A 15,129-nucleotide genomic window follows, 5' to 3' on the forward strand; every position below is an offset into this window, starting at 1 on the left:
TGTTGTAGGTTACTCCGGGCGCGTTTAGCCGTGTCTGGTCGCTTAACGGCCGGACTCGAGAATTGCCTTAAGAGGCTGCACTGTACTTCTGCCGCGAGAGCCGCTGTATGTTCCTCCGTTCGGAGAGAGCGTTCAGTGTTTCCGTTGACCGTGATGACTCCTCGAGGGCCTGGCATCTTGAGCTTGAGGTATGCGTAGTGCGGCACCGCGTTGAACTTTGCAAACGCGGTACATCCGAGCAGAGCATGATAGCCGCTGCGGAACGGAACTATGTCAAAGATTTACTCCTCGCTTCGGAAGTTATCCGGGGATCCGAAGACCACTTCCAGTGTAACTGAGCCTGTACAATTGCACTCTACACCTGGTATGACGCCTTTAAAGGTCGTCTTTGTAGGTTTAATCCTTGAGGGGTCTATGCCCATTTTGCGCACTGTATCCTGATAAAGCAGGTTCAGGCTGCTGCCGCCATCCATCAGGACTCTGGTGAGGTGAAATCCATCGATGATTGGGTCTAAAACCAATGCGGCGAATCTGCCGTGGCGGATGCTGGTGGGGTGGTCCCTTCGATCAAAAGTGATCGGGCAGGAGGACCATGGATTGAACTTCGGGGCGACTGGCTCCATCGCGTACACATCCTTGAGTGCACGCTTCCGCTCACTTTTGGGTATGTGGGTTGCGTATATCATGTTCACCATCCGCACTTGTGGGGGGAAACCCTTCTGTCCTCTATTGTTCGGCGGTCGGGTCTCTTCCTCGTCATCGCTATGCAACCCCTTGTCGTTGTTTTCGGCAATTAATTTGCCTACCTGCTTGAATACCCAACAGTCCCTGTTGGTGTAGTTAGCTGGCTTTTCGGGGGTGCCGTGTATCTGGCACGAGCGGTCGATTATTCGGTCCAAATTGGACGGACCCGGAGTAGTTCTTTTGAATGGCTTTTTCTGCTGACCGTGTTTAGAGCCTCTGAATCCGGCATTGACTGCCGTATCCTCACCATTGTCGCTGTTAATGCGGCGTTTGTTTTTGTTGCGACACGACCTGCCATTGCGGTCCTTGATATCCGGACTGGCAAATTTTTTGCTGAGGTTGTTGCTGCGGGCTAGCCAGCTGTCCTCACCCGCGCAGAAGCGGGCCATGAGTGATGTGAGGGCTGCCATGGATTTCGGCTTTTCCTGTCCCAGGTGCCGGGCAAGCCACTCGTCGCGGATGTTATGTTTGAAGGCCGCGAGGGCCTCCGCATCCGAACAGTCGATGATTTGATTTTTCTTAGTTAAGAACTGTGTCCAAAATTGTCTGGCCGATTCGTCTGGCTGCTGAATTATATGGCTTAGGTCGTCAGCGTTTGGTGGTCGCACATACGTGCCTTGGAAGTTATCGAGGAATGCGGCTTCCAGGTCTTCCCAACTCCCAATTGACTCTGCTGGCAAGCTGTTAAGCCAATGCCGGGCTGGTCCTTTAAGCTTGAGTGGGAGGTATTTGATGGCGTGAAGATCATCACGGCGGGCCATGTGGATATGAAGGAGATAGTCTTCGATCCAAACCGCGGGGTCTGTTGTGCCATCATAAGATTCAATATTCACGGGTTTAAACCCTTCGGGGATTTGATGATCCATATTTCATCTGTGAAGCATAGTGGGTGTGCGGCGCCTATGTATTGGGCGATATCACGACGAAGTTCAAAAGAGCTTTGTCTACTGTGTTCGGCCCGGCCGGACTTACTGTGTCCGGCGCGACGGGTGTCGTCACGTATCATGGGGCGCCCACGCGATCCATAGATCGATCTTGATTGTCTTGCCTTATCCTCCAATATATCTCGCAAGTCCAGAGCGTTCCCCTGTGGCCTTGTGCTTTTCGAGCGATGCCGGGGTACGGTTCTAGTGGAGGGCCTAGAGGCCTCTCTGTCGCAGCCACGGGGTGGTCGGTCAGCCGTATTGTCTGCTGGTGATGCAGGTTCATATGCCTCCTCCTCTAATCGGGGGAGCAGCTTGCGTTTAGGGTAGCTTTTGGAGGGGCGTTCAAGCTCATGCTCTTCGGCCGCAAGGACTTCAGTCCATCTGTTGGCTAGCAGATCTTGGTCAGCTCTAAGCTGCTGCTGCTTTTTCTTGAGGCTGTTTGCCGTGGACATAAGCCTGCGTTTAAAACGCTCTTGTTCGACAGGATCCTCAGGCACGACGAATTCATCGTCGTCGAGGCTTGCCTCGTCTCCGGAGGGAGGCATGTAATCCTCTACCTCTTCATCTGCTGCTCTCTCATGAGGGCTGGCATCTCCGTCCTCCTGTGCTGAATCTTGCTGAAGGGGGTTGTCTTCGGCACTGTCTGGGGTGTTATTATCTCCGGTGCCGGAATCTCCATTCTTGCTGTGGCGGGATTTAGAGCGGCGCCGCTGATGCAGGCGCTTGGGCTGTTTTTTGGAGGGGTCATCCTCCGCTGTTCCTTCGCCATTCCCATCCTTTGGGATATCCACCATGTATATGTCATATGATGAGGTGGATTTCCAGTGCCCAGTAGGCGCTGGTTCTTGGTCGTCTCCGGCATCGTCGTCCATACCGTCGATGTCTTCGGAGTCGAAGTCTAGCATGTCGGTTAGGTCATCGACAGTGGCTACTAAGTGGGTGGTGGGTGGGCTTTGAATTTCTTTGTCGTCCGCATCCCAACCGTCCTGACCGCAGTCCGGCCAGGGCTCTCTTGATAACGAGAGATACTCTAGCGAACTCAAGATGTCGCTGAAAGATGAGTGTTGAAAGATGTCCGCAGCGGTGAATTCCATGATCGGCGCCCAATCGGATTTGATTGGAGGGGGCGCGGGAGGTTCGGAGTCCGGCGAGGAGTCCGGCACCTCGGAGTCACGAGCTTCATGAGGGACAAGGTCAGTGTTCGTCTCCATCGCCGTAGAGGTTGCAGCCCCTGAGGCGGTGTCTAGCCACCCGTCCTCGATCTATGCAGCCGGCTCCGAATTGAGGATCGGAGCAGACTCGTGTGCGGCCTCCAGGGCACTGTCCGGCTGCAGAGCTAAATCATGCCCATCTTGACAGTGCAACGCGCTTGGCTGTGGCTCGAATCCATCGAAGATCAAGTCTTTGCGGATGTCAGCCATGAAGTTCAAACTTCCAAATCTGACCTGACGGCCAGGGGCGTAGCTTTCGATCTGCTCCAGATGGCCAAGCGAATTGGCCCGCAGTGCAAAGCCACCGAATACGAAGATCTGTCCGGGGAGAAAGGTCTCACCCTGGACTGCATCGTTGTTGATGATCGAAGAAGCCATCGAGCCTATCGGTGACGACACAGAGGAACTCTCAATGAAAGCACCAATGTCGGTGTCAAAACCGGCGGATCTCGGGTAGGGGGTCCCGAACTGTGCGTCTAGGCAGATGGTAACAGGAGACAAGGGACACGATGTTTTACCCAGGTTCGGGCCCTCTTGATGGAGGTAAAACCCTACGTCCTGCTTGATTGATATTGACGATGTGGGTATTACAAGAGTATATCTACCACGAGATCAAGGAGGCTAAACCCTAGAATCTATCCTATGGTATGATTGTTGTTCGTCGTATGGACTAAAGCCATCCTGTTTATATAGACACCGGAGAGGGCTAGGGTTACACAGAGTCAGTTACAATGGTAGGGGATCTACATATTCGTATTGCCAAGCTTGCCTTCCACGCCAAGGAAAGTCCCATCCGGACACGGGACGAAGTCTTCAATCTTGTATCTTCATAGTCTTGGAGTCCGGCCGATGATGATAGTTCGGCTATCCGGACACCCCCTAGTCCAGGACTCCCTCACTCTTCTTGGTATGAAATTGCCAACCTTCATTAAGTCTTGCTTTCCGAGAGCCCTCATTTCATAAAATTCCACTGGCCAGTTAATTCATTATGCTTATTTTTCAATGAAAGTTGCATCCGAACATGTTTCTCAACATGAAAAAGAAAGTCATATTGAGTTGTTAGAGAAATCAAGTTATAGCCAAAATAGTGTACCATCACATGGTTTTGATACTAAGCAGGAAAGTATAGGAATGCAATGAGGAAAGACAGATAAACACATCGCCTCGTTTAATACTTTCAAAGCATCAGTTGAATGACTATTCTGCTCCATTCGGAAATACACAAAAGTATGTCCCTTATTTGAGATCTCTTAAGATCAGCTATTTGCTAATATGATAAAGTTGGACGCTGTATTTGTCTGAAAATAGAAACTATGATGATTCACATTACTGGCTTGCTTTCCTTTGGCGGGAAAGCTAACAGGTGAACTTGCTCAACATAAAGTGGAAGGAAAGTGTAGTAGAGATATTACTTGCTGTCTGAGAAGATCTACTTGGGACCTCTGAACCAACTTCATTCCACAGGAACGAAAGCTGAATGAAAGTACTCAAGCTTCAAACTCCTTGCTAACCAATAAAAGGAATCAAGCTTCAAGGACTATATGATTAGCTCTTCCACATCCTCTCCACCGTTCATAAGGCTTTCAAGGAATATTGAGATATCTATAGAAAAGAGAAACAAACATTCTTAGTTGGTCCACTATTAGCGAGGCCTAAAGTCTTCACTTCATCAGTCTAGGAATAACACTAAAGTACCACCCCTCACTACATTCTTGTTCACTGAACATAGATCTCTAAAGAACAGTGCGCTGGTACACGATATGATCTGTCGTCATGACCCATGAACTGAGCTTCTCACTAATCGAAATGGTCCTCTCAGCATGTTTCAAGGGAAGAAAGAGATCGTTTTCTCAGGATATTAGTCACCCAAGCCATAGGAAAGAAAGCCACTGGAGTGCGACGCTCAAACATTGCTAGATGATGATAGAGAGCATATAGGGCATCCAACCATATTTGTCATTTGCTTGATATTTATACGGTACAAGAAGAATCTGTATTCGCAATGAGAAATAACATATGGAATCTGCCACCCAAAACAATAGGAATAGGCTTGCTTGTCCGCTCTTAGATCAGTTCATAGCTCAGGCTCTGGTTTCGAGCAGAAGTGAATGAATTCATTTCTACTCTACTCCGGGGAATGGCCTGTCATTCGTACATTCGTATTCGTATTGGATTGTTGGAAGGAAGAAGTTGGCATTCTCGTTTGAAGGAAAGGTACTTGTTCGAGGAAAGAAAGCGTATTAGTGCTCTGGGCTAATCGGTCGGGTAGAAGCTCGTAACAAGAGCAAGCATCGGAGAAAGCATATGTACTCGTTCTCGAGTCAGGAAAGCACTTGTTGGCATTGGCGTCGGAAAGTAAAAGCAAGCAAGTAGTTTCGGCATTGGCTACTACTTCTTCCCCATGGGCCAGGTTCTGTTCTTGAAATAGCATAAGTGATCCTGCGAAACCGGCGATGCCAGACCAATCAAGCGTATCATGTCGACTTTCGAATCCGGGACTTGACTATCCTTAAGATAGCAGTTCCCTGGTCAGGAAAGCGGAGTCACTAGAACGATATGAGATACACGCACATCTCGATAAGCCAATCCCAATCCCTTCAACCCAACCTTTACCAAAAGGGGAAACTGTAACAACAATGACCCTGGCTCGGATTCCAATAGGGCTTCTGCTTCTTCTGCTTGGCAAGGTCAAGTATATACACAGTCTAAAGCCACAAGAGAAGGTATGATAGGACAAGTGCCATTCGATGCCTTGTAACCATTTCCATGTTCTGGTCCGGGTTCTAGGTCTAAAAGAAGCATTGGCTGTGTTGATCTGTCTCCAGGTCGTCTATTTGAAAGGGAAAGCCCAGTGTGTTAGTTCCTCTACTATACAGAATCCTTGATATCTTGCCTTGGTTCCGACTCTAAACCGTTCTAAACAGATTCTTTCTGCATACTGATGTTGGCAGTTATGCCTAGGTGATAGATGTATGTTGCTGGATTGGAAAGCTATACGATCCCTTTTATTCAATTATGACCGCTGAGAGGACGGTGCAATAGTATCGATTACCTTTCCACAATTGTTTGAATGGTAGGTTCGGAGATAATCGTATAGATGATGAGTAAATATCCGAGAGTTGGCCAACAACTTGAAATCTGTCATAATGGTCCCGTGGAGACACGCCTGATAGAAACATGCTGAGAAATCAGTGTTCTAGCTACCCGTATACCAATCTCCGTTCGAGTCGACATTCTTAGTGATCTATGAGTGCTTGGCTCTACCTTTTAAGCTAGTCTAACAACAGACTCTGCTATTACAGTTCCATCTAAAGATAGAGTATTCTTTGATCAGTTGAATCATAGTAGAAACTATCTAAAACCAGGATTCTATTAGAATAGGTTCTCAGTGCTCGTGAACGGCAATACTATTGTTTATTTTACATGTGGTGGAGTGACACGAGATTGGGATCACCACAATGAACCGAAACATATTCACCTTAGCTTTGAATGAGGGTCGTCTTATATACATAACGATTTGGAATTTCCTGAATAATAAAAGAGATTATTTTCTCTAAGGTGATAGGACTAACACAACCTCCATTAGCATGCCTCAGCAAAGCTTATTATGATATATTGTTAATGAAAATGTCAAAGTAGCACTCTCTTTCCTCTACTCGCCCCTGGTGCCACCGCTAACCAGTATTATCATATATAACTAGATCACGTACAGAGTTTATTACACTTATAATTAGATCACGTACGCAGTTTACACTAGAATAAATCTACGGTTCTGTTCAGTATGAGAAATAGAAGTAGATGGACTTAGAGTAGAAACTTATGACTAGGTCCTATGACTAGAGTTATGGGGATGACTGTACAAGAAGGATACGATAAATGGGAGACGTTTTTCGACCCTGGAAGAACAAACTGACAACATCCGCTCCATCTTTGAGTGGGATCTGGATGGTATCGAACTAGACCTGCGAACGCGACGGATTGAGAAGTATCTAAATCAGATCCATAATCCTAATAGCCACTTTTGGCTACTCGTAGTTGATCAACTAACCAAACTTTTCCCCTGAATCAAAAAAAAGCAAGTGTAGGTAGTAAGTATCTAATCTAATATGTCCACGAACTCAGTAGAATCTCCGAAACCCACCTTAATCCATTTTATAAGGAATCTGTCTCCTTCCGTAATCCATTCCTCCATCCCACACTCTTCTTATAGTTATGAGTGAATCTGAATCAAAAAAAATATATACTATACCGAAGACAAAGAGAAGACATCAGGGAGCAGAGAGAGAAGAGAGCGGTTGTTGGAACAGCAAGCCCTACTTCCTTCACTGGGACACTGGCACCAAACAAAAACAAAACTAGACTGCCCGAACAACAAGTCCTGCCCCTTCCTCCCAGATCTGCACGTTGAACAAACAAAGGCACTCCCCCTCATCCGAAAAAAACGAGTATTATTTCTCAGCTGGCAACAAAGAAACGCCTAGCAGAAGAAAGTAGTTATTCTTGCATCTCTGCTACTAGGAAAGTAAGTCATCGAAAAAGGACCCAACCCTTCTGAATTCGCTGAGCGAGACCTAAGGTCGGAATGAACAGCAGTCGAAACCCTGAGCCCATCGTGTCTGCCAGCTATGCAATGGCTCTACTTGAGATTCCGTAGGGAGAGCAGTCGCTAACCTTTCCTTCGGTCAATCACGGGAAATTTGCGAATTGAATCCGTTGTCATTAGAGTGATCAACTATATACGCTAATTATTCAAACAGATGCTCTCCGGTGGAAATGAACCACGAGAGACTAAGCCCTGCCGATAGCAGTAGAAGTGTTAGCCACAGAGTGACTTTTTAATTGACACCCACTAGTGGTCAGTTTCTACATCCAAGTTGACTGGACCAGGTACCACATTTACCATAGGATATGCTTATCTGACGAGGTCCCTCGAGTCATCTCTGCCACTTGGAATTGCTTATGAGTTGTTCTTAAATGCTCTTCTTGGTATGAAATTGCCTACCTTACTTAAGTCTTGCTTTCCCGAGAGCCCCCATTTCATAAAATTCCACTGGCCAGTTAATTCATTATGTTTATTTTTCAATGAAAGTTGCATCCGAACATGTTTCTCAACATGAAAAAGAAAGTCATCTTGAGTTGTTAGAGAAATCAAGTTATAGCCAAAATAGTGTACCATCACATGGTTTTGATACTAAGCAGGAAAGTATAGGAATGCAATGAGGAAAGACAGATAAACACATCGCCTCGTTTAATACTTTCAAAGCATCAGTTGAATGACTATTCTGCTCCATTCGGAAATACGCAAAAGTATGTCCCTTATTTGAGATCTCTTAAGATTAGCTATTTGCTAATATAATAAAGGTGGACGCTGTACTTGTCTGAAAACAGAAACTATGATGATTCACATTACTCGCTTGCTGTCCTTTTGCGGGAAAGCTAACAGGTGAACTTGCTCAACATAAAGTGGAAGGAAAGTGTAGTAGAGATATTACTCACTGTCTGAGAAGATCTACTTGAGACCTATGAACCAACTTCATTCCACAGGAACGAAAGCTGAATGAAAGTACTCAAGCTTCAAACTCCTTGCTAACCGATAAAAGGAATCAAGCTTCAAGGACTATATGACTAGCTCTTCCACATCCTCGCCACCATTCATAAGGCTTTCAAGGAATATTGAGATATCTACAGAAAAGAGAAACAAACATTCTCAGTTGGTCCACTATTAGCGAGGCCTAAAGTCTTCACTTCATCAGTCTAGGAATAACACTAAAGTAGAACCCCTCACTACATTCTTGTTCATGAACATAGATCTCTAAAGAACAGTGCACTGGTACACGATATGATCTGTCGTCATGACCCATGAACTGAGCTTCTCACTAATCGAAATGGTCCTCTCAGCATGTTTCAAGGGAAGAAAGAGATCGTTTTCTCAGGATATTAGTCACCCAATCTTCCCAATAGTATTCCTTAACTCATGAATTGATACACTTGTTAATTCTCTTTCTATTTCCACTGGTTTCTTTTGTTCATTTGCAATGCGGCATTTGAATCCATTTTACTCCACTTCTCTCTCTTTTCTTCCTGATGAGGGTGAGGTACTCCGGGTACCTGATCATCATGACTGAAATTCCAGAGGATTCCTTGAGTCCTCGTTACTTTTAGGTCAAATGGTGCGATGGTATTCATCCAAAATAGGAAACTGGTAGCGACTTGCATTTGATGGACTCTTCCTTCCTGTAGGAATAGGGGAGAGTGGTAACGTGAGCCACCTTTCCTTTATGCAGCAGTAATAGCACATGCAAGTTCCTAGGTTCTATATAGCTAGTCAAGGATCATAAAACAATTAGCAAATCATCATGTGGAATGATGTAAACTAGCCTTAAAAAGTGAAAGAAGCCCTCATACCCACTCCTCTTTCCCCACCAAACCAACGAGTAGTAGGTTGGTGTGCCTCGGTATCTCTATTTGCTAAGATGGATACCTACACCACTCAATAGTTCCAATTCATTGTTTTTATCCCATAGGAAAGAAAATGCTTCCAGCAATTTTTTCCTTTCCTCCTCCGTCATACGACGGTCTTCACAATCTTCCATCGGAGGCTTTTCTCTGTTTTCCTCCTCCGTCATACGACGGTCTTCACAACCTTCCACCAGAGGCTTTTCTTTGTTTTCCTCGTCCATCATACGATGGTCTTCACAACCTTCCACTAGAGGCTTTTATCTGTTTTCCTCCTCTTTAGCCATTAGTTCTTTAATCATATCTTTGATCTTCTTTAGGGGCAATTTAAACATGTTCGCATCCCATGGGAAGTGGAAAGCCAGAAAGAGAATTTCCTCCGGTTTAAGAACCGAAAGGAGTTTATCCAGATTTGGTACCAAACCCGGGAAAAACCCTAAATGTTGTCTTAAAAAGCTATATAAGCAGGGTTATAGGAATCAATAGATTCCCCTCCCTCCGCTTCTGAGGAGCTGCTTCTTCTATGGCTATGGCCAAAAGGAGAAAAGGATTCGGTGCGATGAGTCTCATCCGTGTAATATTTTGGAATTCCTCTTCCAACTCGTCCCAGAATGGACGTTATGGCAAAGAACAAGAAGAAAAAGACAGAAGGAATTTGTCCAATAGTAACAAATGGTGCCTCCACAGGTTGACATCCGATCCAACCTAGTAGTAAGCAATCCGCCAAAAGCAACCAAAATATTCCTTGGTGAATCGGACGAAAACTTGAACTACGCACATACATTTCTTTAAAAAAAGGTAAAGCCAAGAGAGATATAAAAACTGGTGCTATTGCGGCTACACCTCCCGCTTTGTCAGGTATACTGCGAAGAATGGCATGGATCGGTAGCAAATACCATTCCGGCACAATATGAGGCGGGGTGGGCATCGGATTAGCAGGTATATAATTGTCGGGATGCCCCAAAACATTAGGAGCAAAAAAATCCAAATGGAAAAAAAGATAGTAGAAGCTACCCGACCTACAAGATCCTTTACATAAAAATAAGGGTAAGAAGCAATTTTATCCATCTCAGAATGTACACCCAATGGATTATTTGATCCATATTGATGCAATGCGGCCAGATGAAGAAGACTGGCGCCTACTAAAATAAGGGGGAGTAAATGATGGAGACTAAAAAACGATTTAAGGTGGCATTGTCCACGGAGAAACCACCCCAAAGCCAAGTCACTATGGTATCTCCTACTACTAGTATGGCGCTAGCTAAGCTTGTAATTACTGTTGCTCCCCAAAAGCTCATCTGACCCCAAGGTGGTATGTATCCTATAAAAGCTGTCACAATCATTAATAGGAATATGACAACTCCGAGACACCGAACAAATTCCCTAGGACTGCTATAACTCGCATGATATAGACCACGAAAAATATGAAGGTGAACCACAATGAGAAACATACTTTCCCCATTAGCATGCATATAACGGAGCAACCAGCCCCCTTCAACATCTCTCATAATGTGTTCTACGCTGTTGAAAGCTAGATCCACATGAGGTGTGTGATGCATAGCTAAAAAAACTCCAGTCACTATCTGAATGACTAAACAAATACCTGCTAACGAACCGAACCCCCACCAGTAACTAAGATTGCTCGGGGTTGGATAATCTATCAAATGCTGGTTAAGTGTGGAGTATATAGGTTGTTTAAGAAGAGAGAATCGTTGGTTCCTTATAGTCATTTCTATTTTCTATCGTTACAACTCCTCTTCCCCCTTATTTACCCCCTTGCCTTGATGGAAATTGGCTTCGCTGCGCCCTGAATAATCAAAGAGCTGCATGAGAAGATTCATCCCATTTTGGCGAGAGGGAGGCAACGAATCACCTGGGCTACGGATTTGTCGGTTAGTTGATTCTCGAAATAAGGTCTTTCGAAAAAAAACTGGCGCTTTCTCTGCCGGTTTCTTAAGGCTTCAAACGAACGACTAGTCATTAAGAAACCCATGAAATCCAAGTCTATTTTTGACCTTTCATGAAGAAGTTTTGCCTGCGCGCAAACTACCTAGCCCTTTTCAAAAAAACGTCGATTTCCATCTCAACAAAGAAAGAACTCAAAATAAATGAAAGCAATATTGTTGTCCTATTACTCTTTTTTCCTTGTGGAGCTTTGGAAAGGAGAGAATTTGAATAAAGTAACTCTTGGAAACTCTTATTGGACGAGAGAGAGTCAATATGATATTGGCGTGGGTTCTACCAACTAAATGAAGAAGTTTTTGATTGGATAAATAGCGTATAATGATAGACGCTTCTTCGGCACACAAGGAGACATACCTCCCGTAGCTGACCCCTGAATTCAAGGATACTGCCGGCTTTGTTACTAACTGGTAGAAACCCCTTAATACAACGTTCGTTTTTCATAAATGTCATAAGGTAGGTAGACCCGGTCTTGCGCTCGTCCGGTTAAGTGGCACATTGTGCTAAGTGCTCGAACCGTTGGCTGATCTCAGCTGTACCACCAGCAGGAAGATCGAATGGCTTAGCGCATCCTGCGCCTACTGGACCTGACTTCGTAGGATACTCTGATAGACTAGTCGAATGGCAATGGCCTAGGGGTTGTATCTGCTTGCCGATTCCTATTAAGAACACGAGAGTGACAAATGAGATGGAGATCTTGGCTATCATCAAACCATCCTCCCTCCGCTTATCTCTTTCCTTTCTATATGATAAGTCTACCCGCGCCTCAAGGGCCGGTCATTTACGCTCTCCACTGCATGAACAACATTCCCAACTAGATCTGTACGGCTTACGTTGTCTCCTTTTAGATTCCCGACTCTAGCTCACAGGTATCCATAAGAGCGACCAGCCCTGAATGCTTAAACCTATCAATCCTCTCCTAAATTTCTTTCTTTTTGTCGTTGGGCAAGGAGCAATCCATTCAGCACTTTCCGATGGGGACCAAAAGCCACTAGGGTACCAAGAAGTCGGATTCAGTTCAGTCCTGTTTTCAAGATCCGGTTCAGTGTTTGGGGATGGCTTGGTCCAAGCCCACATCCATAGTAGATGGACTTGAGTAGGCAAGTATGCCACCTACTGATATGATTCATTATGACAATTATGATATGGACTGGACGGTTGTGCAACCGATTGTACTGACTCGCTTACCCCCGAGAACACCTAAGACATGGGGGTTATTTATGCGAGTAAGCCTAGCAAGGACCAAGATCTCGATCTAGCCTAGTTGGGGCTTTAGAGTCACATGACACAGTACCAAGAATGGGAGAACCAGTAACAATTGATACGGATTTCCAACCAACGGATCTTCTTACCTTTGGACCGGAACCTTTAGCTGTTTCCTACTTGGTCTACAGCTTGGTTTGAAATGAGGGAGCCATACCGTGTGGTTGAAGCAGAGTACCGGTTTGTAGTGGATAGGGCACTATCTCTATTCGTAGCAGCATTGTGTATTGCTCTCACTAGGAAAAGGGGGACATAACCCCTACTATAGAGCAGGAATGGAAGGGAATGAGCTCGGCTGCTTCTCCCCCACACTTCTTTATTTCTCCATGCCCCTATTTAGTTAGTACTTTCGAGTTAAGAGCGAGAAAATGAACTATTTCATTTAATAAAAAAAGTGCAACGGCTGTAGGGTGAAAAGGCCTCGGATTGCGTATAGCAAAGTTGAAGAAGGCATTCTAGGAGCTAAAGGCGTCTCACTCGTCTCTCATTCGCTCGATGCTTAAGTACTGGTTTGCTTCTACGTCTACAGTTGAACTTGAAGGCCTCGGATTCCGAAACCTGTAGAGCTTGCATGGTGAAGAAAAAGTACGTACTTCATACGAAGAAATGGTAGTCGGACTCCTCTGGTTTTCTCCACAGTAGGAGTAAGCATAATCCTAAAGCCGGCCAAATGGGCTATATTTCTTTAGAGTACTCAAAAAGTATGCTTTTGTCGAAGGGAGATTGCCGGGTCTATGTAGAATAGAGAAGCGGCAAAAGAAAATAAATTGAGCAGCCAAAGGCCTCGGCACAGTATGGAAGGAAGAGGAAAAATGCACGGTACGCAATGTATGATGATGAACGTATGGAGTTAGTTCGGTGGGTTGGTTGGGGAGTAGGGCCAGGGGGAGAAACTTGTCCCTTCTTGATGGCGAGTATATGCTTCGATCAATTCTTGTGCTCCCTATGCGCGTGTTCTTGATCACCGAACAAGTTACGAAATAAGTTTATGCGCTCCTATCCTTGTTTTTGTGAGTCCTTGTGAAGCTACATTGGTGATGGTTGGTGGTAGATGCGGATTACCAGCGAGCTCTGGATGCTACTCTTAGGGATATTATTACTGTGCTTTTTTGCTATGGTTAGTCATGATTACTGATCAGTTGAGCAATTCTTTTGAATGTACCAATTTTATTTTTTCATTTATTTGTTTCCCCCCATTTGAAACAGGGCTCAAGTCGCTTCCTGAGATGCATTTCACACCTGACTCACCTCCCACGCCTAAAATGTCTCCAGGTAAACGTTTTTCTGCTTGTCTAGTAATTCGGTGAATCTGCGGCCACTAATGCCATTCAGAGACTCTTAGCCATTTCAGCTTTCGCACCGTATGATCCCTGCTCATCTGCCCACAACAAAACGGATTTTTTTTTATTTTCACTTGCAGTGTTCTCTCCATTTCTTGTTATATGCTGCTATAGGGCTATAGGAATACAGATTCAAACTTGATTGTATGATAAAACTGATTATTGATTCAATTCTTCTACTCGCAGCATATGTTCTATTAACTTGAACTGCCTACTAATTACAGTATCGAGTGTCCTGGTGATGCGGATGCTATATATATAGTCTTCTCAAACTCTGAGTGCACAGATCTGTTAAGTTGTAACTGTACCTTCTAGTTTTTTAATCTGAGCAATTGTTGATCATCTCATCCATTTGGTCATTTGAACACTACACTGGAATTAATATCGTTGCGGAATCGTTGATCATACTTCATGTGTACTAATTGAAATCAGTTGTGCATGTCCGTGCTGCTGCCGCCCCAGGACAAGTGAAGTGCCCCCGTCGACTATGGAGGAGCTTTCGACGTCCGTGCCGCGTGATCGGTCGGGATCGGTGGCCTTCAGTTCCTGCCGGATTTCCCTTGTGACGTTAGTCCTTGCAGCAGCAGCAGCAGCCTTGATCACGTTGCTATTCTGATACATGCTTGTCTGACCTCGCTCTTGAACTTGTGCAGGTCTGCTTCGTCTTTCTTGATCGGTTCCTCGTGTTGCATACAATGAAGTGGTGTCATGTGACGCTAGGCATAATCTCTGAAAACTCCTGACTGGTTCGGTGTGGTTTTGTTTATTCAACACCAATTGCCTTAGCTTTCTTTTTCTGAAGGAGACAGAGAAGAGAGTAGCTAGATTTATTTTTCTATTTTGATTTACAAATGGTCCGGTTTTATTTCAAAATGGTCTGTACTTTTCGATCTTTGGGCTTATTAAGCTTAAGAATCTTACTTAATAGGAGAAAATAGCCTCCTAAACCTATGTCTAGCAACTGGTTCACCAGGAGTACGCAAGAAAGGCAAAAGCACTACGAATTATTGATTTAGGAATGGGAATGGGCTAGAACCCTGGGTTCTTCCTTATATAATTAATGGTCTTTTTATTCTAATACTCTATCCGAGAGTTCTCAGTATTTAGCAAAGCTGTTCCTATCTAATGGATAAAAACAGGATCAAATGACAAAGACATTGTTTGTGGAGAAAGAGGTGGCTTTTCCCGGATGAAATGAAACATTTGATTTGTGTAACAGGAGAAAGA

Source organism: Triticum dicoccoides, chromosome 7B (assembly GCF_002162155.2).
Source record: "Triticum dicoccoides isolate Atlit2015 ecotype Zavitan chromosome 7B, WEW_v2.0, whole genome shotgun sequence".
NCBI lineage: Eukaryota > Viridiplantae > Streptophyta > Magnoliopsida > Poales > Poaceae > Triticum > Triticum dicoccoides.